Below are 25,218 nucleotides of genomic sequence, written 5' to 3' on the forward strand. Positions count from 1 at the left end.
CCTCGCACCGATCTCGCCAGCGGTGCGTCTCCCTCGATCCTACGGATCATTCGTGTCCCTCGTAATCTCATCTTATGGGCGCGTCTCTGCATCTCTCTCCGATTCCCATCTCGCGTCCTCCTCGCGCGGGTCTATCTTTCCAGCTCGGATCTTGTAGAAGGTTTCTGTCCTGTTTCGTTCTGGCATTATGGGCAGTTAGTCTCTGTCCCTACCGCTCTCTTCCCGCTCTCGCTCGCTTTCTCTCTCTTCCTCTCGCGCCCGCGATATCAGGCCAGACGCAGGCGGGACTTGGTTACATGTACGCGAAGGGCCTGGTGTGGGTAGGGTTATATCAATTTCTCTGCAATAACAGAACGATAGCAGTGGTACAGCTGCTTCCAAAATTACGCCTCAAGACCGAAAAGACGTAAGCCCTCTTGGAGACCGGTTTATTACATTATACGTAAAATTATAGAAAATAGATTAATTAAAACATATGAGAAGGAAATCTTGTTTTCGTGTGAATTAATTATTGAGCATCTCTAGAATCATTAACTAATTAATTGTCTCTGTTTATCCCGTTATTAAGTCGTGTTTAATCAAGACAAGATATAATAATGAGAAGCCATTATCACTCTTTTTTTTGTAATTCTGTAGATCTGTTGTTGTGAATAAGATTTAATTGAAAAAGAATACACCACAATTGTGCGTTACGCCACATTGTTCGAGATTCCATTGTAGATACGTCTACCGTCACGTAAATAACATAAACTAGCTAGTCACCTACGCGCCTTCCCCCTTTTGTTAACCCAGGTTAGTAATCTAGAAACTTGTTGCAGCACTTAGCCACGAAATGTCCTACTACTCTACTATGACGTGATCCCGAGCGGGAGGTCGATGCGCGCGTGTATGCCTCTCACTCTTTGTGCTCCACAATAATAACGCTCAGCGTCTCACGCGTGACAATTAACTCGGAGGACGTCGAAGGCTTAAAGACCTTAGTGAGGAAAACGACAGTGTAATTAAAGTCTTTCGAGGGAAAATTAGAAGCAAATGCGTCTAATTGTAAGCAGCGTTACACAAATTACACTTTCGCCTTAAATCCGCCTCTATACAAAGGAAATCATATTAATTTTTGCAAGGATAATTTGACATCGTGACAAACAAGATTTCAGAGCCACTGAAGGCTCGTTGAAGCAAACTTTAATAAGCTATGAATTTCTTCTAAGGATATTAAAACTACAATTATGGATGTTAAAACTGAAATCCACAAATGATTTGATGTCAGGTATTGATTGATACTTTTATAACAGAATTTTCCAATTTTATTGAACATTTCTTGCAAAGTTTTTACACATTACCGAAATTAAATTATTATAAACCTATCTTACTTGGATATCAGAACATTCAGCGTCAACTTTATGTATTGGTAGTACTAGTGTTTGAAAATTATTATCAAAGTCGCTGCAATATTTCGATTTCGATTTTCAAATCTAAAAATCAGTTTTAGGGTCAGATTAGGGGTAATGTCAGGAATGTTGATTCGCTAGCGAAGTCTTCCGTGACACACATACCGTGACGTGATGCAAGGACATGATTGCAACGAGGCAATTTCGCAAAGATGCGAGCGAGTTTTCGAATCCATCGTGAGATCTTTCATTCTTATCGCGTGTCATCGATTGATTTGCATAGCAGAACTCTTGCGAGTTCATCGATCGCAATCGATCACATAACCGCGATATGGACAAATTTTCTCCGGAGTAGTCGAAGGAGTAGTTTTATATCTTTTACACAAAGAATTATACCGAAAGATCGATGATTCTATTATTTATCATAATGCGGATTCCATTTGTCATGCGGATTGAACGATAACGGAAATAAATTTAAAAAAACGAGGACTTTGGTATTCGCGAACCATGCGCAAAATTTATTGCCTCAATCACGAATGGAAGTAAATTAAATAAATATGACTTCGCAATTAGAAACGAAACGTATTTTGCACGAACGAAGTAAGTACTGAACTCGGTTGTATTTTTCACGTGCGCAAGAAATTTTAACGATTTAGTAACTGGGTCGTTATTTGCTTATCTCTTGGGCATTATATGCCTACGTCTTTGAAATGCGAACGAACCGATGTCCAGGCTTCTTCAGGACGTCATGTTCGATGGCACTTATAATACGCAAGAGGCGGCTCGCCGCGGTGCTCCAACCAGGGAAATCCATTATCATACGCGATACTCTGCAGGTATACACACAGAGCGCCGTTGTAGAACACGGCGGAAGACAGAGAGAAGAATATGAATATGAATCCCTTCTCTCGTGTCGGATTCCTTTATATTACAATAATAGCGCTACCTGAGAGATTTATCGTTCAAGTTAATACAGTACGATCGATACGTATTCACACAATGTGGAAAGGATTGCAGAAATATTCGACGCTGAGAAGTAGAAGGAAATAATTAAATGACAGTAATTTAAATAACAGGTTGCAAAGCTCTGCAATTTTTTTTACAAAAAGTTTCTAAATCTTAAATATATTTATACTGATTTAATTTCGTGAGTTGTTTGATAACGTAACCGATATTACGAAAACACATTAAATGACAACGATTAATTGAAAAAAAACTGTAATAAATTTTTTTGATTGAACGTATATCTGCTGTTATAGGATAACTTTTTTTTATTAAGAATATTTTGGCTCATTCCGAAACAGGCGAATGCAGTATAGCTTTAGATATTCACATATTAAATTTCAGACTCGTCACGGAATAACAATGTAGCGAGACTTTATTTGTATGCTCGATCTAAATGTCACGTTTTAATGATAATTGATGCTATCTTTAGACGCACGCACCGCATCATCGTACTATTACGAAAAGTACAACTTTGACACGAAAGGCAAACCTGTTTACACTTCATTACGTAAATATACAGAGAATCAGCTCTGACAGAATATAATTAGATAATTTCTCATAGGTTCATGACTATGTACAATTAATAAAATCCAAAATTATGCCCGGGATATAGTATAAATACAAAACAGGAAGATGAGGAAAGAGACGTAGTTTCAGAAATTATTTTTGAAGAGTTTTACTAGTACTAAATTTTCTAAAAGACAAGAAGTTAATTTAGAGTTTTTACAATCTTTCGGTTAGTCTCGGAGAAACTTCCACTTAAGTTTATCTAATCTTGGCGGGAGTCGTATAGGAGACCTAAGTCACAAAAGTGCCTCGCTGGGAAGGTCATATTTCCGTAAAATCGCACCGGGATATCCGTATACCGGGACGGAAAGTTTGACCATGCGGAATTTTAACGTAGATTGGCGACGCTTTTTGGTTCGCACTGATGGCCCATTGGCTGGACCGAGAACTAGAATCTGACGATCCTGAACCTGTGGGAGATTCATTTTTCAAGGGATCTTAAGGACCTGCTCGTCCACTGTTTCTCTCCTCACCATTCTTCGTTCTCTCCGTATCTGTTCCCTCCAATGATCTCGCTCCATCTTCCTTCTTGTCTTTCTCGCTTTGTGAGTTTCTTTCTTTTCCTTCCTGGAATGGAAAGTTTTTTTTCCTCTTTTACCTGTTACTTTCCATCAAATGCGATGACTAAAATCGAAGAACATGGTCCATTTATTTTATTCTATTTTTGGCATCACCGTAAAAAGTAAAATACTTTTGCGACGAATTGTACAATCCGACAGTTCTGTAACTTCTAGCAGGAACTGTACCATGCTCAGTTGTTTACATTTTAACCGATGGCGATGTTGCCAAGTCTACGGACCTGTTGCCAGTTCCATGCTGAAGATCTTCTATTAATTAACTCCTTAATGACGCATGCACCGAAATTAATTCGTATCTCTTGCAATGTTCGAGTAATCGACGATCGTTTGTAAAATTCGATCAGATTTGTAAATCTTATCGTATATATAAACGTATCACATGCGAATCCACCGAGTGATCCATCTGATATCGATATACGTTTTCAATACGATTGATCATCTTCCGTTTATCGTATATTCTACAGATGATTTAATGATAAATTATCTGAAATGTCTACACACATTAAATTTATTATTTATTATGAAAGTAATGCTATTATATTTTTAAGTTATTTCAAGTTAAATCATGTTCTTTGTTCATCAGAGAAAGGTTTATTCCAGAATAATAAAAAAGGTTTGAGTTTTAACACAAAATTAAAGTTTTGACAATATTCTATTACATCTTCCAGTTACTATCTTTTGGAAACTTTGAGAGATAAATACAATGAAGAGAATTATTCAAGGAATATTAATTTTGTTCGCAAAAGATTAGTATTTAAGACGTATTTTATATAATTATATTTATCGTATTTAATTTAATTATAACCTGCTAAGTAATTTTGTATAATTATATGATTTTCTAGTCAATCCTTTCCATCATTATTATTTATTAGATTTCGTAAGATCAATGCGGTATAACAATAATTGAAATTGAGCTAAATTAAAGCATATAAATCGAAATCTATTGAAATTGAAAAATTAGACAAATCTCTTTTTACGAGACTTTTCTATCTTTCACGGTAAACACTTAACCAACGATAAAAGGACTTTTCTGATAATGTCTTCCACCTTCTGAAATTCTGTTTTGTCGCGACAGATAGCGTATCTTGCATCATTTTATACTTACACTAGAAAAGAAAAAATGAGTCGACTACACAAGTTTATAGATTCCCGTGTGATCATCTGTTGAAATTTATCATGCAGGAACGTCATTTGTTTAACGACAGTAAATTATCTGTCTTAGCAACGTTGTCAATTTGGAAATAATTATATTTTCAATTATCACATATTATCATACATATTTTTAACGCAAAATCGCCTAACAACATTCTAATCGTATAAAAGTATTTTCCATCGATATATACATGCACATTCTATGATTAGGTGAAAAATTAAAATTGTCGATAAATACATTTATACCTCTGTCGACGTTTATAAACTTACAACATACTATACATTTTTCTTGCGAGTTACTATTTGCTGGCAGTATTGCGCTATTTAATACAAATTGACTAAGGCATAAGGTAAATCTTCAATCCGTTCCGTTCCAAAGTTAAATGACTCGTAACGCTATAAAATTAATGACATGCGTTAACTTCATGCATGAGAGTAATAACAAAAATACTCAAACATGGAAATGCAAGCAACGGACCGTCGAATTTTATTTTTCATCCGAGAGATCATTTCGCTCTACGTAATACGCAGAAAATATACATATTTTAATTAATTTAAGTTTCGTCAAGATAGCGGATTGACGTTTATTCAATTCATCATTTTGAACGATGAACCTCGCGTTGAAATAAATAATATTGCAAGCGCGTAAGCACACGGCAGTCGTTGATTATTCGCGGTATACGTGACGTGACGCAAAAGAAAAGAAAACGTTCGGTTATTGCGACAGGAGATTTGCATCTTTGCGAATCTCTCTCTCTCTCTCTCTCTCTCTCTCTCTCTCTTGTTGCCCATTTGCCCCCTCTTTTACGACGCGACTTCGTCGACCTCTTCGCACCGTGGAAACGTTTTCACATCCGAAAATATCTTTGGTCCGCAAACACTTTTCGACGTGCAAAGATATTTCAATGCGTGAAGCAACAAAGTGAAGCGCGCGGGTAACATTTCCTCGAGCATTATCTCGTCAAAACTCAGAATTCGATCAAACTTCCATAAAACGTAAGATATATTTCTAGTCACGTGATTTTACCATTGTTATAAATGTTTATTCATCTTCGTTTGCTCTACAAATAAAAAAAAAGTACATATTTTAGTGTATATTATTCTAGTTTAACTAGCACATGTCATCATACATGTCAAGTTACGCTGGAATAAAAAGAAATTAATTGAAAATCAATCTTTAATATAAATTACATGATATTTGTATTTAACTGTAAAAAGTTGATGTCAAAATATTCAATCGGGAGAAATAGAATATTTCTATAGCATTAACTAAATTTAATTGTATGAGCCAAGGCATTGAAATTTGGAGATACTTGTTTGTGCAAATTATTGTTTATGCAAGTTATTGTTTACTTTCAATCAAATTTTTTTGTAATAGATATTCTTTAAGTCAATTTCGGTTGTGTTTTTCTTCTCAACCTCAATGCCTTGAAATCTCTATTAAATTTCTTGCAATCATTTCCCTTTTATTTTAAAGTTCTTTTAAATCCTTCATCGCGTGGAACATATCCCATAAACTTAATAAAGCGCTGCATTGTTTCATATCGCTCCCGGTACAATTGGAGCACTTTGAAGGCCTCTCGATGTAGAACTCGCGAGCAGCGTCGAAGTCCAAAGAACTCGTATCGCACCAAGTTTCCCAAGTATATCCGCGGCCAGCGAGATATATCGGGTGTGCGAGCGATAAAGGAGGTCTGTGTACGCCGGGACCTCGCATGTGTGGACCCCCGTCCGTGCCCCCGAACGATAACTCCTTATCGTATCCGGCTCCCCTTACGCGCACGTTGTCAGTTACTGGAACTTAATACGGTACGCTTCATATGAATCGGTCTGAACGACTTCAACGTATCGTCGTGTTTTCGTAGAGTTTGCTACCGTTTACGTGACACCGAGATCAAAGGCGTTTGCAAGTCGGAAGAGCTTGAGAATCGCTGATGTAGCCATATACGATACTCCGAATTGCTTTGGAGCAGATAGTACCTGTAAATTTGTTTATACCTCTGTTCACTCATATTTATTCAATTAATATCACAAGACCAAAGATATTTATCATATACATAATATATTAGTACGTTAACATGAAATTGACATGACAAAAATATTTTAATTTTTTATATACCAATGTACCTAACCTATTGATTTTTTATTTTAGGCTAACACTAAATTATTTATTTTTATTTACAAGTTTTTTTTGCCATCTTTCATAAATCTTCGATTGAGAGTTTCTCTTTTTTTTTTGCTTGTAGTAATTTGTTCTGTGAAGGAAGACAGAAACAAGCAAAAGAAAACACGCCTAGAAAAGATAAATGACTTTTCTATCTTCAATTTTTCTGTGGTTTACAAAAAAGAAAACATAGAAACTATTATTTTTGGTAAAAAATTCTTTAAAATGTAATAATACGATAGTAACCATAGCATTTTGAGAACATTTTTAAACCTAAATTTTTGGAATTTTTTTGAAAGATTCTTTGAATAGTGGAACATTTTTTTGTTCTTTGATATGGATATCTGTCTCTTAAGACATACAAGGTTTTTTTTTGTATTTCTTTCCTCATATTCTCTTTTTCTATTTTCTTAAATTGTTTTGCTTGTTGCAGATGAATTCTTTTTCAAGTTAATATGAAAAATTAATGAATTATTTGCTCCAAAAGTTATAAAATATTTTCAGTGATTAATAGCAGATGTGATTAATAACATTTAATAATGAATTATTTCCCAAGATTCGGAACAAAATTTTATTCATAAACATGTTGAAAAAAGGAAGCTGACAGAGAAGTAAAAATTAAGTATGAAGAAAATACAGAAGATCGTACGAACACTTGAACGCGAGAGAAATTTCAAGTTATCGCTATCAATTACGTATTAAACGGCCAAATGGACAGACAATGCGGTGCACGAGATGCATCTCAAACAATAGCGTCGGCAATCAAGCGATAAATTATCGCAAATCAGTTGGCTTTTTAACGCACCGTCGTATGTCAGAGATCGCCAGTAACGCGATTAGGGGGATGAGATATGGACCGGCGTATCGGTGAGCGAGAATGCAAGGCAGGAGCAACGTCTTCGCCGGCCACGCCTTCGATCGGCACAACGGAGCGTCAACAATAAAGCTGAAGACCAGAAATAAAAATCGCAGCGACCTATGCGTCGCGTCGCCTCGTAACGCCTCGTTCCCATTCCCGCTCCTGCTCCTGCCTCGTCGCGCCGCGCCGCGCCGCGAAACTCATTAAAACCCGTCGAGATATACCCCGGCCACGTTTATGCAGGCGCGTAACGACGAACGAGAACAACGTCGGCGCATGCATTTACGAGCGGCATCGTCTTTATGCACCGGCGCGGCGCGGCGCATTGAGCCGGCGACACCGAGCGCAGCACCACACGGCGAAAAGTCGCGACCGCAATCGTGTGAATATCGCGTCCTAGGATCTCCTATCGTCAGAACATCGCACTTCCGCCTTTAACGCGCGCGGAGAATGGCCGGCCGTTTTCTTGTCTTTGAAGAATCTCTGAAATCTGACAAATCGGATTATCTGTGAATTGATGTGCCTTCAGGTATATGGAACGGCACACGCTGGGATATGCAAACCCTGAATTGCTTTCTTTCTTTTAAAGCGTCACTTTTTAGAGTATTGCAAAAAAGAGCATAAAATTTTGTTTTATAAAATTTACCAAATTATAGTAAAAGAGAAGAGGAAAGAAAGAAAGGAAAGAGACCTTCTATATATTTTTATAGATAATTAACTTTGATACACAATGGAGGTTCTTTTCATTCATATGCAAAGTTGGTAAAAATAGTATCATCCTCACTGGCCCCGTGCAAGCAATCGAGACACGTAACGAAAAGTGGCATGCGAAGTATCTCTTACGCGATCTATCCTTCCATCTATTTTTTTCCCACATAACAAGGCGCTACGGCTCGTGTCCTGTTCACCCATTTTCGAAGGACCTTAACCAACCATGACCGAAGCGACTCGCGTGGGGTTCACTTTAATGCCATAGTCTTCCACACGTGATCTATGTATGTGTGCGTTACACACGCCGTTTTCCTTATATACACGGTGTACCTTGATTACCGTACCGCCATACATGGCATTACAATTTCGATGAGCGGATTGGCTGAGAAATTGCGCGCTCCGAAAGAAGCCGATTTATTAGAAGCACCTAATATGGCGCCGCGCCAAGATTTATCAACAATCCATTTATTTTATGCAATTTTTCTTCTCTGTCATCGTCATCCAATTTTGCGCGTAGCAACAAATGCGAGTTGCAGCTCTCTCGGCGTATTATAATCTATCATAAACAATACCGTTGGACCAGAGAAACCTTACATCAGACATATGCATTAATGAGAATATTTCATTTTAAAAAGTCTTAAATTTGATCGATATGGCGAGAGTATATACACATGAATGAGAAATTCTTATAAGAAGATTATAGATTGTTGCGTATATACGAGTTTTTAAGTAAGTTTCGAACGGCCATATAAAGGAATTTGTTAGATGCGGCTAAAATAGAGCCGGTTTATCTCGAATCCAAAAGGTTATCGCATAGTCCAGGGCGTAGTCAAAGATAAACAAGTATCCAGATCGTATCTATCGACACCGAGTTCTCAGAAACATATCGTTTGTAAAAAATAAATTTTGTTGCAACGGATGTTCTCGGAATGTTGACGAGTAGCCTAACGCTTCGATGTTTGAATGTCGAAGTACTGGTATCGCGCCACAATCGATTAAGCGTGCTCCATAGCTGGGCATCGCGGCTAAATGTTACGGATTTACGGATGTTGAGCACCGAACGCCGGAAATCCTTGAGTGACGTTGACGCGCGCGTCTAGATGGCTGCACCAAATAAATGCATAACTGCATCGTTACGTGATGAAAACGGTGTCCCCTACAGATTAATAGCCGTGCAGGACGACACGACTGACAAGTCGGCGAATTAAATCACGTAAACTACGACGATGGCAGATTGCGAAGCGCCTGGTGCCTGGTGTCCCTCGTACCGAGGCGTAGAATTTTGCGATGGACTGTGGTGCGGTGGCATAAGGCTCGCTCGCGACCTTGGAAACTGATGCATTATTCGAGATGAGAAATTGCGAAGGCGGGCACCGCTGAAGTTATGATGAATGAGAAATGTCGAGTTCCCCCCGCGTCGAATAATTCCCCTGATAAAAATAACGGCTGTATTATTTCATCCCGTGAGATCAATTTCAGCCCTATTCATTCGACTTAAAAATAATTGTATTGTTTAAAGATATAAATTGATTTCACCTTTTAATATTCAATAAATTGTAAGACAGGGTAGTAGGACATATAACAATAAATTGATATGGAACATTACTTACTGTTACAATAATAAGTATTGCGTTAATTTATCAAATCTTGCTCTAAAAATATTATTTCTAGATTCTTATATCTGTGTATGCCACCAGTTATCGTCGTTTTATCCAACAACAAATATTATATTTCTTATCCGGCAATCTCCCCCTTGGAACCTGCTTGTGAAAGCATAGTTAATAATACTTATACACGCACTTTTCGCTTAATTTCTAGCGAGTGATATTTATTCTCCTTTGCTTCACAAATATTTTATATTTGGAGACATTGCTACTTCTTTTGTCTGTAGAGTCTGTAGACAAGTCTGTGAGACTGATAAGATGCCACTTCCACACTTTCTATCGCGATTAAATACACATCAGCAGGCCGTAATCTGTAACCATATCTCAACATGCTAAGTCACGATGATACACAAATAATAAATTTTCCATGGTTTTCCAAATAAGCGTTACAGTACATATATACGTTTCGGTGTATTGCAACCGCTTAGTCAACAGACTTGCATAGCGAATCCAGTAATCAACCTGCATACCACGACTATGGTTACATGCGTATAACTTAAACAGAATAAGGAATAAGTTATATGTATGTAGTGTATATATTTGACCCAAATAAATAAATAGTATTATAATTTATGTTAATAAATTGGAAAACGTTAACTTTATTTTTTATGATTTTCATTGAATGAGTAATGAATTGGTAAAATGGGTAAACGCACACAGTGTACGCGTAAAATTATGAAACTAGAAAAACGAAGTTGGACTCGATTCACGCTCACAGCGCTGTAAGCGTCATTCTGTTTTCGTTGCACATCGAATATCAAACAAAGATGAAGTGATGCTTTTAGCGCTGTGAGCGTGAATCGGACCGCAGCCCTGAAAACTGAAAATATTTAACTTTAAAAATAATATCTATATCTTGCACAATTGTTATTTTAAAATTAATTTTTTTAAATATTTAGTATTATTTTTCAAATATAATAAGCATAATTATCGTAACGCTTGAGAATGCGCAAAGTGAATTTATTCAAATGTATCGAATTACGATTTTCTCCTCCGACATTTTTCGAATTTGCTTAAACTTCTCGATCATTCAGTTTCTCGGCCAACTGCCAACTTAGCGTCTCATCGGTGTTCTATCGTAAAAAATAATAGTTAGAATTTTTAACAATCGGCCATGAATGACTCGCCACGGCGTGCTCATAAAACCGAATGTGTATACATTTTTTATGATACCGATTGCTAAATTCACTCTTAGAAGCTGTTAGAATTTTAAAAGATAAGTCGTACATTAGCTGTTTTAATGTGTCAATTGAAATTTGAAAAGGTTAGGTAAGAATAATTATACATAATAATTTTTGCTACCGCAATAACAAATATTTAGTATGAGGAAATTACATATTATAAAAATATAAAATACGTAGATTTTGTATCTGTTACATGTTGCAGCAGTATATGTCGCATTTTATAGCATGCTGCATTCCCATATCTAATATAGATTTGTTATATATGCTGCAACATATAAAGAAACAATACATAGGAGAAAATTGCAACAAGGTGAAAAAATGAACACTGTAAAATTATCACGTTTCTTGCGTTCTTCACGTTTTATCAACGAATGCATGTGAATGCATGCGAATGATAAGAAATTGACTTTATCATTCACGCTCGGCCGTGAAAACGTTGGAACGTGACTTCGCGTGCTCTCCAGTCGCGACACTTACCTTTCAGCAGGTGCAAATAGAAACGCGTTTATTGCCGCAGCTGTTCGCAAAATAGAAGAAGACTGAGATGCGCAACAACCCCAGGAGAAACTAACGACGATCGGTCTTCGTTCGCGCGTTCAATTCAATTTGTGAGATTGAAAGTGAAAGACAACTCCGTTTTCCTTTCGTTTTGAAATTGCATCGAAATTCCTTTGCATTAACGCACAAAAATATCGCCGTTAATAACTTATTGATCATTAAAACTGTAGTTATTATTATAACTTTACTGACAAAACGTAATAAGTACATTATTTTGTATAACAATAACACTATCGTGTTACTAACATTAATTATACATAATTTAAACCAAAATTGCATTCATACTTGAAGCAAATTCAAATTTCGAGCAAGAGAGTCTGCAGTAAAAAGGGAAATTTAGTTTGAGATTGATATTTATGATTGTACACATTATCGAATCCACTTGTGTCGAGATATGGATGTGGTTATACTTTGTACGGATATCTTGCACGGATTTTAAAACGGAAGGAGTGCACCACAGGTGGTGTCTTCGGCACAATAGAAACCCCATAGAGTTTTTTTCAAAACCCGACCGATCCTTTCTTAAAAGCAGGGTCGTATCAAGGTTTTTGTGGGTTTTTCAAATTATTTTTTTCAAGGATTACCCTTATGGATTGTTACTAAAAAATTTTTTTATAGACTTGGTGCGAGCTCTTTGAAATCTTTAACCTTTATATTTAAAACAATTTTTTCGATAGAACAATGTCATTGTCTATTGTGAGGGAAACATCTCTCTCACAGGACGGTCACAAAATTGCAAAGTGTACTATTTAAAAAGGAAGAACATTGAAAATTTCTAGACATCCAAGGCTACTACGGTCACAGACAAGTAACGGATAACTGTTGCTTTGACTGTTGTAATTTAAATTTTTTATATATTAGCCGTGAAATATTTTTTTTGTAGTATCATTATTTCTTATTTTTCGATCCCGTCTTTGTTGTTTTTTAAATCACTAATTGCGATGACATTTATTGAAAGAATGATCGCTCGTTTGCATAGGCAAGAATTAGACAAGTTAGACACGAATGTGGCATTTATATTAATTCAAATTATTATCATTATCATATTGTTACTTCTTTCAGCGTTAATTTCCTCATATTGCGGCAATTTGCGGTCGAGGAGCAAAAACGCATTTACATTCAGTGAATAAATTATTAATAACCTAGTTGTATTTGCATTATGCAAGTTATTATTTTTATAGTTGTTATAATTTAGATTCTGTTCTTTCTCATTATGTCATCATTTATATTAATTCGAAGGTAACTCGTACACACACAAAACACACGTATTAATCGACAAATAATAATTATTATTGTAATAATAATTATAACTATTATTGTCGTCTAATCAAATGCAAGTTGAGTTTTTATAATATAGATAATTTGAATAGGGCAAAAATCAATAATAATTGCGGCATTTTAATTCGTAAATATTTATTTTAAAAAATGTTAACTGTGCAATATATAGAAACGCAATATTTCCGGAAAGTCCATCCGCGTGTCGACCGTGGAAAACGTTCGGCGGTCATTACGTTTATTTTCCTAGTCGATCGCTGCTTCCACCCAGATTCGAAATTATACGTTTTCTCTCGAGGCTCAAGGTTGCATCGTCGGAAACCGCGCGTTTCGCGAGAAAAGCGCCGTGTTAGTTAATGACAGGTTTCCTCGATAATCGTCGAAGAAATCTCCATATTTCCCTTGGGCCCGGGCAAACAATATTGTCCACCCTCACGGATTGTTGGAGCAAATGTTTTGTCTTTCCGTCTGATCCCTGTGCCCCGTCGCGCGTCGTGCGTATACGTTTGCGCTGTAAAGTGATAACCACACCAGTTTAACCGAATCTCATATTACAAGTCGTAATCAGGATCGAATGGTACTCGGGGTTCAACGACGATTTGCTTTTTCCATGAAATGTGATATTTGGGTAGTTGATTTATAGGGACAATTCTCCCTCCCTCTCGTTCCTCGAGATTACGCGTATATTTAGAACGAAGAATAAAAATAAGAATAAAAAAAACTATCCGAGTTTATACGAGATAATTGTTATCAAAGAACACGTACTGTTTTTTCAATCGTCTTTGAGGAGAGAATAAAAAGCTGTATTATTTTGTAACAGATAATTTGAATGATCTTCCGAGCGCTGTATTTTTCTTCTACAACTTCGGGGAAATATCAAACGTGTAATTGAAAACTGCTTTTGAATATTGTTGAAAGTAAATTAATGGTTTTTTGCATAGTTAGGAGCCAGCTGTTATTCTGCGAGAAATAAATCTTTGTAAATTATAGTCGTAACTTATCTTCTGGTAAAGTAGTTACATAAAACAGTGCAAATGTTGACCGGATAAAGTAAATATGTTCTAGTGACGAATTAGCAATAAAATATGATTAAATAATTCAACTTTTCCGCTAAATATAAATTTCGGTTTTTTTACTTTCAAATGCGGTTAAGTTTATACGAAAAATTTATTACTCATGCAACCATTGTGTGGAAAAAAAAACAGCAAGCAAGACTGGTATCAGAATCCTGGTGCGGTACTTTCGACGGAAACAGCAAAATTGTTTTATTTCCGCGCTTCTCGTATTCCTCGGCTTTAAAATGTACCTTTAACCCAACCACGCGATCGTGCTCGAGGCACGCCTCGAAGAAAGAAATTGCCCCTCACAAGGGAGAAGAGCGGCTCTCTCTCTCTCTCTCTCTCTCTCTTCTTCTCTTTTTTTCCGGCTACTCACTGCGTGCCCTGCACTTGCCGCTCGGCATGGGGTCGTTAAAAATGAAAGAATCGCTACGCTCTCCCTCGTGTCCTCTCTGATTTTATTTGAGTGCCGCCACTTACCCCAGCATATATTTCTATGATGTATTATTTTCGAGTAACGTAATAAAATAAGTGTTATTGTTTATAATCATATATGCTAAAAATATTTGAATGTATATTTAACTGGAAATTAAATGCGTATTATAAGTAAATTTAATATGCATTTAAGTAATTACATAAAACAGGGTATAAACAATATATTATTTTTTTCAATATTATATACAGTAAACAGTATCTTTTAGACAGTAGAAAAATATATTGCAAAATTTTGAGAATCTTTTTAATAATAGCTTTTGTATTTAAATAAAATATATATATTCTTTTAAAAAGAATTTTATCATCTAACATTTAGGAGCCCATTGTTTAAAACTAAAATCTAAAATTTTATTACAGTTTTGATAAATTAGATGTAAAACATATCGAGAGATGCTTTGCATAATATAATTGCATAATATAATTGTAATTGATCAATTGTGACATCCAGGATAGAAAATGACATGTTATTGCGTCTACGGTGTGCAACGATTCGTTTTGATTCGTTTGGCAAATAGTATTTCGTACGCGATAATACGTGACGTGAATATCGAACGAACAGGCGAACCGTTTCGATTTTGCTTACGATCTGGTCGGCCTCATGTAGTATTAATGCAGCATTAATTTCGTTCGATACGTACAATAAAAATTTATGTAATCTTTTGTTCGAGAGATACATAAAACATCCGAGTGCACGGTGCATCTACTACTTATTACAAACGGATGCGAGCGAGTGTTTCCTCGAAATACACGTTTCGTGCGCTGTACGCGTTTCGCGTGCAGTATCGTGTGTAAAACGCTAGTTATAAGATGCAACTTCGCCGCTGGACTTGAATATTTTTATTCTCACGTGATACCACAACGTTCGTAAAACTGTGATACAGTGCAAACGAGATAAAGTGCGAATGAATTCTGTCTTGCAATTAAACGATCGAGTTGCATAACTTAGTAGTTACTTCGAAAGAATTTATTCATAAAGATAAATGTATTATATCATTAGTTTTCTGAAAGAATAAAACAAGAACCGTTTCAATAAAAAATGTATAATTATTCATGTTAGAGTATCGTTGACATGTAACGCAACTGATGCATAAAATTTCACTTTGTACTTCGAGCAATGATTTGCGTTTACGTAATCGATAGGTATCTCTTCAGGTTCATACATCGAGTAATTATACATTCATGTAACCACGGCGTATCGTGTGGCCGATTAATCAATGAAAAATATTTATACGTGGTTATGTACGTGAGACGCATGACGAAACTCGACGGATTGGCTCACGATATATTAAGTTTGTTCGTGACCATTGGCCCGTTTATGGAATGTCAAAACAGGATTGGGGATTTAAACGGCGATGTTAATATGAGCATCACGATTGAATTACCACGATGTAGGTAATGTTATGAAAGCCGCATTAGGAATTTCGGAGGTCTCTGAATAACGAGTTAAACGTTGTTACCGTGTCACACGCCCACTTTCTACTTAAAAATAGTACGACATTTACGATCACCTTTAACAATAATTTTATGAGCTATTCTCGGAGAGTGACAGAGAGACATAGTGACTTAAAATCACTTTATAACAAAAAATATACTATAAAAATAGTCTGCGCTTGCATATACATAGATATAATTAATATTATGGCAATTATACTTTTTCTTTTATAAAGATTTCTTTATATTTTACAATTTGCAGTCAAATTTTGGACAAATTAATTATTAATTTTATAAAAAATATATTTGAAAGTTGGCGGCTTAATTCCAAAACAAAACTCATTGTAAAATTGCATACGGATAGAAAACTGTATACTTTCTCCAAATATATTGTATTATTAAAATGTATTATATAAAAATGGAAAGCATAATGTAGGTTAAAATTTTTCCAATGTTTGTCTAGTATTGTTTTATTATTATTTCTTCTAGAATTAGCCATAAAAATATATGCATACCTAGTTGTATACGTCTAATTTAGAACGTGTTTTTCATAACTAGAAATTGTGGGGCAGTCAAGGCTACTATTACGATGAGTTGTGGTGAGAGCCAGAAATCGGTCCTAAAAATCGGAGAGAAGTGTCGGATTCGGATTTTATTTCGCAAGCAATACTTCGAAAATTACCGGCTAAATGTGGGTCCGTACTCGAGCGCGGATGGATATAAAGAGGGAGTTCTCTAGCGTAAACCTGAGACCTGGTCTCGCATATCCGTTCGAGGAACGGTCTAGCCGGGGACTAAGACAACACAGTGGGGTATCCACTCGTTTTAGACGTAGCTCGACCTCGGGATGGTCGGGTAGGATAAAAAACCGGTCCGAGATAGGTCCGGGGTTTGTTTTAGCAGGTCAGAAACCATCTCGACCTGTCAGACCGACCACTTCGAAGTTCCGCGCGGGCTAGAAATAACGATTGAGTTTTCCTCGTCGCACTTCGCCTTTCTGGAGATTTCCCTGTTTACTCCCTCCCCCACTCGCCCGTAAGTTTCCCTTCAAAACGGAAAAACCCGTGATATGAACCAGACGCTAGGAACGCATTCGGGATCCTTAATGTTCATTGAAGAGAGAACTAGAGAGTGGGAGTAGTCGTTTATTGAACCGCTATCAAGTAGCCCTAAATTGTTGTTTTGTCTCGTCGCTCGGTTTGAGTTTTTTCGACTTCGCAATATGTAACACGTATGTGCTATTTCTTTGCCAGCATAGATCTATTTCGCACTGAAATTGGTGTTTTTATACAAGAGTAAATTTATTACATTTTTACTGTTATAGCTCCGTTATTTGTAGATGTTTATTTAGATTTTTTTATTTCTTGCATGACTCAAAATTTGATATTATGCAAATAATATTTTATTAAATAGGACAGTTAATCATTTTTATAAATTATATAGCGCAGGTTGTATATTTAACAATATATCTTTAAGCCTCATTTTTTCGCTATATATGCTGAAACGCAAATCTGCACTCCAAGCAATTTTTTAAACTGAGGGTTATAGGTATACACATTTTTCCGTTTCTAAAAAATTTCCATCTCATAATCACTATACAAACTTATGGCCGAATCTTCAACAAAGAACCGAACGTGCTCTGCGGCTTCTGTAGTCGTTCCATTTTTTTTCTTTCTCCTACCCAAACAAAACTCTTTTACCTCACCTCGCCTTCCTTTTGCGTTCGTGACTTCTCCCTGATCAAGCGGTGTTCTCAACGTGGTCCGCCATTTGTGGTTCTCCTTCGATCAGACTTTTTATTTCGCATGAAAAAAGTAATACGAATTAAGTAAACATATTGGTGATTTATATATATGTATATATATATTAACGGTAACATTATTTATTAATTCTAAATGTATCATAATTCTGATTTGATATTAACAATTAACGATACTTGAAATTAATGATATAATGATTTATTCGAAAGGCTTTCACTTAATAGCTTTTCGCTAAACAGAAACGTGTTTACACGGCTACTGTCTCTCGCGATGGAAAGGTGTTCTCAAGATGGTAGAGAGGGTCCTACGCACGAGATGTTCATGATGCAATAGACCGGTTTGAAAAAAAATCAAGGCAGTTATAATGAAAGATAACTGCACGGTAGCCGAAGTATGCAGCGCTACACTGGAGCGATGCTAATTACGGGTTAGCTACTATTATAGATATTAGCGTTTATTCGCTACATGTGAATTCTTCTTGCCAAACGCGTTTCAGAGTCGCTTTCACTAGTGTTGATTGTGTTGAATTATAAATTTTATTACGATTGAACTAATTATTGCAAGTACGCCATAGTACCCTTGGAGAGTAACAATTAGACTAATTTTTACTTAAGTTTATTGCTTCAATTATTAAGTCAAATAGTTCAAATTAACATTATTAATCCGAAAAGTACATGTTGTACAATTTTTAACAAAAAATTTACATAGGATATAATTTCTAACTAATATACTATATTTGACATTTAATTACTCTGTCAGCACTAAAAAGTACTTAAAACGTACAGAACAGACTGTTGTCGAAAGACACGTGGAAACTTGTAGGTTTCCACGTGGTGTAAATGTTCGCACGATTGAAAACGTAAAAGGACTGTTTGAGGTTTATAAATAGCGATTTTCGTTTCCGTCCACGCGCGAGAAAAAAAGTTATCTTTCGGTGCCTATTTTAGCGCGCGGATTTTGGCGTCCATTCAAGTTTCCGAAATGCTCGCGTGCTACCGATGTCGAATGTGTTTTCCCCCAGTCGAGTCATCGGAAATACAGTATCCCTGCAGATGAAAACATGGTCGTTGAGTCACATGCATCTGCGGTGCTTTAGAAACTCATTCTGAACTTTTCGATAAGCTTTCTCGTGTTCGATAACTTCTTGATAAGCTTCCCATTTTATCACACTTTGTCAGAAATGTTCTTTCCACTTAAACAGATTAAGAAGAGTAAAAATGACGTTTTAGTCATTTTATCGACTGCCTTGCGTGATGTAAGAGGAAGGAAGAAATATCTCTGCACTTTGAAAAGAACTGTAGATCGCTTAAAATTTTACTTGCACTTTTAATATGCGCGAGAAAAAAGTGAAGTCTATATATACATATCTTTAAGATCACATGTAAGAGACGTTTAATTTGTGCAGTTGCAATTTACCATATTTTGTTTCGCAATATTCACAAAAGCGGAAAAGAGGAGGCGGCGTTTTAGCCACGAGAATGAATCTGCGAAACAATGAGCGTAGTACGCGTTACCTTGAGCTCCACGAGCGTATTGAAACGGTGCCGCTGCACCACGGCCGGAGAGATCGGAAGATTACGAGCATTGCAAAACGATCTTCATTATAATCGGCTGTGTATCCGCGAGAGGAGAAGCATGCGAAGTAAACGGCATTACCTATGCATGAGACGCAATTACAATAATTGTACTATTACGTATGTGTGCGCGCTGCGGATAGATGTTGCAAAACGCGCGCGGATGGGCAGGATGCACACGCGCGCGCGCACACACATACACGCACACGCATGTAGATGAACACATTTGTGTTTCTTTGAAATAGTTTATCGATTCGTGGGATTCCCGATCGGTAAACAGTCTCATCCCAGCACGAGGAACAAGTTATGTTACGACCTCATCACTGGCTGTCTCATCATCGTGGTCGTTCTTGCACGCTCTTTTTGCACATATGTAGGTTCAACGAAATCATCTTCGTTCTTAGAATAACTATTCAAAGTTAAACACATTGTGTGGCGTTATGTGTACGGCTTGTACCACAGAAATAAGTGTTAACTTATCTGCGTGAACACTTCTTACATTTGAGGGTAAATTTTTTTTTAATATTAATTGCGCAAAAAATTATACGAGACTCAATAGCGTTCTACATTAGAAATATAACAATCGTAAAACAATATAATTCGAGTATTCGCGTCTTACTAAATCGTGGGATTAATGTGGAAAAATTTCAACTAAAAGCAAGTACAGTATACCAAAAGAGAGAAAGTTAGAGTGGCTGCTTTCAGAATGTCCGATTTGTTTCGCGTTATTACGTAGTGATTGCAACTTTTTTTGTAAGAGAAGAGATTTTCAATCCTAATGAAAATAAATCCTAAATTGCTTTTTGATAAACCCGGATGCGATTTTCTGGCTTTTCCATAATAATACGTAATAGACATAGAACACGATTCTGCAAAAACGTCATTTGTCAAAGGAATCAAAAAAGTTTAGTTGGCGACGAAGCTATTATAATTCGCAGCAAAATTAGTTTCTTATTTAAATTTCGTTAACTCTAATAGTGTGTTGTTCGTCTAATTTGTATATGTTTGCGCATTAATTGTTTTAAATCATTTTTTTATCACGATTAAAAACATTTTTAACGTTTATTAAAAGCTGCATATTTTCTGTAAATAAATCACGAATATTACTATTTTTTTGAAAGTAGGAAAACCTAAAGAAATAGAAGAGTATAATTGCATGTATTACCATAATTTTATGTTCTTCTACTAGTGCCATTTCTTGTTTCTTCAAACAGACGTATAAAAGATGATATCTTATAAACATCTTTTTCATATCTCTCGTCACGTTCTTTTATATGCATAAGCAATTTTGAGAAATAACGCAATCCGACGTAGTCATTGACGTCGTTCGTAATCTATAAGAGTAGGCTAGCATCAGTGCGAAATATCGCGAATTCGCTCGTTAATTTCATTATCCCGCTTCGACCGAATGCGCGAGCGCAACGCGAATCGAGAGAAATGGAAAGTGAACGCTTTCAACATAGTATACGCGATCGGTTTTCGCATTATCCGCGGCAAGCGCCGCTCCTTTTTTTGCGGCACGCTTCGCCGGCAAAAAATCGTTGGGAAATGTATGCGTGATGTAGCAGACCCGTTCGCTTTATCGAGGAACCAGTTTGCAAAATCCTACATACGGCTGTATGCGACGCCGGCAAGCATGCTACACGCATCGCGGAGCGCGGGCAAGCTTTTAATGCGTCAAGTCGATCACGCAACCTCGCCATGCAAATTGACTATTAATTTCGCTATTAGTTAGCCGTCTAAGCAGAGAATATCGCGATGCGAAAGAGCACCATATTTTACGTTCTTGATGCCAACAATAAGATAAATAAAGAAATAATAGAAAGATTAATATTATGACGTCAATGTGAACACGAGAATTAGTAAAATGCGTTCCTAATAAAAAAAAATCGAAACCGCTGACGATATTTCGCTTTAATCGTTAAGAATTTTACTCGAAAAGTGGAGCACGTGAGAAATGTGAAATATGTTAATTACATAATAATTTACTGATTAGTTATTGTTATTATAAGCAGACAAAAGTTGTATTTGAAACTAAAAAAGATACCACGGTTGTGATACTTGAAAGAACAGCTCAATCATGATTCCAATGAGTTGTTTGGGACAGCTGTCAACTAGAATAGCCGTGATGATATTCAACCTGCGACAGGATATGGGAAAAGAAGCGATCTGCCATCGCAAAAAGAATGTTTCAATGTTTTTCTTTGCCTGATATTTTTCTCAGAATTTTAGAGTTTGATTATGTAAACGCTCTGTGGCTAAAGTCCGCGCTATATGATCAACAACGTTAACAATAAACACTTGATGAGCAACAATATATTTTACGCTGCGTAATAACGATGTGTCAGCTTCGAGGAAGCGACGGGATTGTTTCTTAATTGACACGACTTTGATATAAATAATCGATCGTTAGTAATGATCGTTCGTAATAATGGCGATTGCAAAAATGGCCTGACAATGAATGACAAATCTTGGAAGTTGAATTACCCATGTATTTTATTTTATACCTTTAAAAAAAATTTTTTATAATTAAATTATAATGTTCAAATGCGTTTTCTCAAATAAATATTGTACATGTATACAAAATATACATATATATGTATATTTAATATTAACATACCTACATAAAAATATCTAATTATTTTAAAACAAAACATACTTGAGCTATTTTTATAATGATTGACACAATGGCCTCCACTACAATATAGTTATTGTCCTCCATCCACTACAATATCGTTTTTATGAAATGTTTTTTTCTCTCTGTGACTAGCGTCAACAGCTTTAAAAGTCGTAATCTATTGAAAATCTTAAATGATAAATAGCATAATGAATAGCGACCGAGAATAACAATGGTTTAAGATTTTTTATTTTATTTTTTAATATTTCTAGGTAATTATATAATATTGCGCAAAGTAAAAGAAAACTTTAGACATATATATATATATATATATATATATATATATATATATATATATAATTATATGTATTGATAAATGGTGATATAAAATTGCATTTATTTTAGAACTGTTTGATGTGAGGAATTAATGTAAAATAACCGAAATAGTAATTTTTCATGTTTATATTATATATGTATATCACATATATAATATTTAAACGTCATCATTATCATATATGTATAGTATTATTTAAAAAATATCTGATTCTTTGATCATAATCGATAACTCTCGCCGAAGCTTTAATCCCGACGTAAATTGCGATTTCCCCGATCGACCACGGAAATGATTGCGAAAAAAATGATCGTTCGTTAGAGGAACGGGTTTTTCCGCGTTTCTGAAACCTGGTTCTGCCGGACACCAACTGTGTCTGCGCTGTTTCTTCACCGGCCGACTCGTTTGTCGCAACGTTATGGCTAACTGTCAGTAAACTGAGAATCATGTTTTTCACGTTGTTCGCGGTTCTCGTTATGACTTTAGCTGCGGCGAAACTCACCGCGGTGCAATGCGGCTTAACGTTCTGCATTGATGCACCCGTCAATTGTCGATCATGATACAAACGAGACAAGCTTCGTGTTTGTAAGTGCGTATTGCATTAATCTCTGATAATTGATACATTCTTAACACGTGGAATAATTATGTGTATGTGTGTTTAAGAGATTAAGTTTTATGATTTTTATATTATATCAGAAATATCAGAATTAAATAATTAAATCAGGATACGAAAATGAAAGATAACGTCACAACACGATAAAATACTATAGCTACGAATCTAATTTACGTGAGAGATTACGAACAAATATATCGATCAAGACTTCTCATTTCCTAAAATACACCAAACAGAATTAAAAAATCGTGCTTTTTTACGTTTCTCGTTGGGACTTGTACATTTCGTATCTGAATGAAACGTTACACACATAGAACCGATTCCTCGACTGAGTTCGGTTTCCGCAACTAGAGGTCGACTTGCGAATTACGGTTACACTCTAACGCGGTTCGTGTAATTTTAGTAGTAACGATTTGTCGGGTCGCGAACAAAAACGCGGTCGAGAAACGCAGAAACATACTCCTGGGGAGAAAAAAATGTCGAGGAGGGAGAACGAAGCTGTCCAGGGACGAAGAAAAGGAAGCAAATGAGTGGCTCCTTGACGTTAGCTAGGGAGGGAAAAGAGGAGACATAATTATGTGCCAGATATGTGACATCATCGCGGGAGAAAAAGCCGGCCGTTTGAGCTGTTGCAGCGCATGCGGCTCGTTGATCATGCACACCTCTTGGATGAGTTATTAATCGAGGTCACAGAGTGCACAGGGTCGGATTAAAGTAGCGACTAGTCGAGTAATTGCGACTGATCTTAGAATCTTTGTTTGTTTTTAATTAGCTAGTCAGTAAGATATACGATATTTTTACGTATTACGAAAGAAAAAGAAAATTTTGCAAGGGTTTTACGAAAATTTTACAAGCCTTCATAATTTCTTACTATTTCTACAATTACAAATGAAAATTAGATAATAATAATATGACAATGAAAAATCTCTGCACATCCTCTATCGGAGCTAACTCTTACAGTTAATTCTCTTTGTTTCTTCCTTTGTTCTGGGAGAAATATACATTCAAAAAATACATCAAAAACTTATTGTGTATATAAAAAAAATTTGGAAAATATTTAAATTTTAATTATATTTTGAATTACGTCTAGTACTTTTCTGTAGTGTGTTGGACATAAAGGGTCCCATTTTACAGACAAAACTTTTTTATTCTCGGAAGAAGTTACATATAAATAGATATTATACCTACACACAGAAAACATTACGATAGGCGCAGGATGCTGCGACGTTTTGACTCGTATCTCATTAAAGAATTCGCCTGAGATAGGGTCGAGGCCGAAGTTCGCGACATCGGTATAAGGATAGAGCTTCCGGCGAGAGAGGGAGTCGAGGGAGAGTCGTACCATTACCGAAGCTTATCGCGCTCTCTTTGTTCGTCAATGACGCCAATGTCGGGCCACGTGTGGCCGCCGTAGGAGGTCGTGTGTATAAGTCGTAAAGCGTCGGTCTCTCTCGTACGCATATGTTGCGTATCCGTTATGTGCACGCAGGTATATCGCACGCGTGTTGTACGGTCGCCCAGCGAAACAGATTCTGCCCTTTGTTCGTCGATGAGTGAGCGACCACGTGAAACCCGGGGTCAGACCCGCGTGTGGTCTACTTCGTGTTAATTGCCGTGCCCGGGTCGATGATCGTTATACCCGAATCGTTTCTGGCTTTCTGGAAATTGGGTTTCTGTGCATTGGCGAAAGTAAGTTAATCTTCGAGACGGATGCGAATTTTCAGGACGTTGTGTTAAAATTATGCCACTCAGGCAAATTCTTCTGTCGTCGATTAGCATTAACACAAAATTCATGTCTAATTTTACACATTGCATAACTTTAATTTGAGACGTTAGACGAATCAAATCTATAATTCGTCATGTTTAAAATAGAAGAAAAAAAATTTTATGTCCATTTTTGTTGCGAACGCTTCACTTGATTATTCTTTTTCTTTTCTAAATTAGAAATGGAAAAAAGAAACAAACAAAACTAAACAAAAATCAAACTAATTGTAAGATTAAGTTGGAAAAAGTTTACAGAAATTGATATAATAAATCTAGTAAACTATAATTAGTAATTAAATTAATTATTATTAGAATAATTAAATTTCAGCAACACTAATGCATAGTTGGAAGAGTGTACAATTTTAATAAAGCTATTATATTTACCGTTATAAAAGTCTTTTATAACGGTAAGAAGTTTTGAATTAAATATTCTACCGGTTAATCAGCGTCAATTTTAAAAGTCGAGTTTC

General features: G+C 36.1%; 1 protein-coding gene and 1 long non-coding RNA gene across 5 annotated transcripts in view; one reads left to right on the top strand and one right to left on the bottom strand.

The window, feature by feature from the left end:
- Positions 1-25,218, top strand: part of LOC139816626 (uncharacterized) — a 105,865-nt gene that overhangs the window by 40,704 nt on the left and 39,943 nt on the right. Inside the window, exon 1 of one of the 4 annotated variants that reach the window (XR_011733049.1) lies at positions 24,501-24,673. The exons of the other annotated variants lie outside the window; for them this stretch is intronic. The gene's annotated coding sequence lies outside the window, so the exon portion shown is untranslated. Of the gene's footprint in view, positions 1-24,500; positions 24,674-25,218 lie in introns of those variants that run through there. 4 annotated transcript variants of the gene reach the window in all.
- Positions 4,840-8,367, bottom strand: LOC139816100 (uncharacterized). Its single transcript, XR_011732939.1, has 3 exons — positions 7,660-8,367; positions 6,566-6,670; positions 4,840-6,490 (listed from the first exon to the last, which is right to left on the bottom strand). It is a non-coding gene; the product is annotated as an uncharacterized lncRNA (long non-coding RNA).

The sequence above is a fragment of the Temnothorax longispinosus genome, chromosome 7 (assembly GCF_030848805.1).
Source record: "Temnothorax longispinosus isolate EJ_2023e chromosome 7, Tlon_JGU_v1, whole genome shotgun sequence".
Taxonomy (NCBI): Eukaryota; Metazoa; Arthropoda; class Insecta; order Hymenoptera; family Formicidae; genus Temnothorax; species Temnothorax longispinosus.